This window comes from Sardina pilchardus, chromosome 6 (assembly GCF_963854185.1).
Source record: "Sardina pilchardus chromosome 6, fSarPil1.1, whole genome shotgun sequence".
Taxonomy (NCBI): domain Eukaryota; kingdom Metazoa; phylum Chordata; class Actinopteri; order Clupeiformes; family Clupeidae; genus Sardina; species Sardina pilchardus.
The window spans coordinates 25046125-25048624 of record NC_084999.1 but is presented as its reverse complement, the minus strand read 5'-3'; the positions used below and the strand labels follow the sequence as shown (position 1 = coordinate 25048624).

Here is a 2500-nt window from a genome sequence, read left to right as displayed (position 1 = left end):
CCAGTTGAGCCTTTTTAAACTAGCTCACTTTTTGAATAAATAATGTATGAACACTGTTCAGCATTTCATGCATGTAAATGAAATATATTCCACACCTTGTTGCTTGCACGGCCATTTGAAACTTTTATTTGAGCAGCTGTGACAGAGCACAAGGGCATTTTATCATGCTGGAGATGGGGGAGACTTATTACCATAGCAAACATGGAAAGCACATGTTTGGAAATAGCATTCACATGGCAGAGACCCCTCCAATCCTCCCACAGACACCGCTTCAAAATTAAATCTGCATTCATGCATCTGTGAACAGAAGGCTTTTCCCTTCCATAGTACTGTGTGCTGTGTTGGAAAACATTAATTTGATGTTAATTTTTATCTTTTTGCAGAAATTGCTTGTGATAAATAACACGATTTGTTTGTCTTTAAATTACGAAACGTGAAAATCTTGATCTCATTTTTTAATTAGGAGTTTGCATTCTTAGCTTATATTGATAGGAGTTATGCTAGTACTGTGTCTTGTGTATTCTCACTGGATTAAAAAGTTAAAATTGTTTATTGTTTTTGGTTGATTAAATTGATAGAAAAAGGGATAAATAGACATTCCATGTCGTCTTCAAATTTGTACCCTCCATTTTCACATTTCAATGACGGAGCTTAATTTACAGTATAGGCCTACTACAAGGACCTGAATCATGCTGAATTTGGATGTTAAAAAATGTGCTTAAATTGTTTGAACAAGTATAGAAACAGACATTCCACTTTGTCTTCAAATTTTAACCCTTATCTTTTACATTTTTATGACATAATTTAGGCGATGCTTTAATTACAGTAAAGGCCCACTGAAAGGACCTCATGATAGTGTGGACTCAAGTGCAGGCAAGATGCAAGGAAGTGAGTCAAATCAGGAATCTTTACTTAAATAAAGATCAACACTACGATACAAGACCATACACGACAAATGACTGACAAAGTGCGAGGGAAGACAGAGGGTTTAAATACACAGGGGAACGAGACACCGGTGATGACACTGAAACAATAACCAGGTACAGATGAAGTTGACAAGGACTAATGATTGGAGACAGGTGAGGGGCGGAGACAACAACGAAACAGGAGCACATGGAGAGAGTAAACTAAAGAGCACATGGAACAGGACACAGGAAGTAAACAAAGCAAACAGGAAGACACAAGAGGAGGAGCAGACATGATGGGAAAACACACTAAACAGGAAAACAAGACAGGAACCTTACAGACAGTCTACGCAAGTGCAGGCTTTCACTTGCTCATATTGCAGCCACATTTCACAAAGGCCAAGAGCACTTCAGGCGCGGAGTCATTTAAGCAGTAAACTGGTAAGAAGCAATCTCCCTCCAGATACCACCCATGATCAACTGGGGAAGGCAGCTCAAGGTCAAATAGTTTGTGAACATGAGGAAGAAAATACAGCTGGTGATGGTAGAAGCTTTTCACCTTCTTTTCCTTTTCAAAACAGCTCCCAGCAGAGGTCTATCAAAGAAGAAGCTTGCTTTGCGGAAGTTCCATATGCCATGCACATGAATTTCTCCAGAGACTTAAGCACTTCTCCTGACAGGTAATCTAAGGTTGAACCCAAGTCCTGCAGGCTGTCAATAATGGGGTCTCCCTCTTCAAGGTGCAGCTTTGTCCATTTCGTTTGCTTATCCCAACAAATTTGCCTCCCCAATCTGCTGATGTGAGGGCATGGGATGCTCTTTTTGGTGTAGATTTGTCCAAAGCTACACCAAAAGAAGGCAGAAAGCTTTCTGCCCGCTGCATTTCTTCCTCATATGGAAATCCAGCACTAAAGCGAAACTTGAGCTGCCTTCCCTAGTTGATCATGGGTGGTACTGTATCTGGAGGGAGAGGCTCTTGGCCTTTGTCAAATGTGGCTGTAATAAGAGTGGAGTTTTATTTAAAGGAAAATTGTCCAAGAATATTCCCTATGTTTGGTTTTGAAATAGTTCGCTTGCATTCATTTGAATTAAATGTGAATTCAATGTAAATAGTTAATATTGTTCAGAAGATGTCCTGTTCTTAAAGTTAATGAAGTTGACTAGTTCACTTTTTAGTTCTTACAGTTTACAAAATGTATTGTTTTTTTTACTGCAAATTTCAGTGGGCCTATACTGTAATTTAAGCATCACCTAGATAATGTTGATGTGAAAATGTGAAATGTGAAATGTGAAAATGTGAAAATGAAGGGTTAAAATTTGAAGACAAAGTGAAATGCCTTTTCTATCAATTGAAGCGGGAAAAAAAATCCATTTTAACATCCAAATCCAGCGAGAAGACACAAGACACAGTACTACTAGTTCTCATTGCTCTCTCTCTCTCTCCTCTCTGCATCTCTCTCTCTCTCTCTCTCTCTCTCTCTCTCTCCTCTCTGCATCTCTATCTCTCTCTCCCTGCTTTGCTCTCTCATATCCTCACATGTCTGATAAGTTGTTAAGAAATCAGCCAAGTGGTTTGTCGTGGGAGAGCCTGTGCA

General features: G+C 39.3%; 1 protein-coding gene across 1 annotated transcript in view; it reads left to right on the top strand.

The window, feature by feature from the left end:
- Positions 1 to 2500, top strand: part of adgrb1a (adhesion G protein-coupled receptor B1a) — a 75926-nt gene that overhangs the window by 36111 nt on the left and 37315 nt on the right. The window lies entirely within an intron of this gene.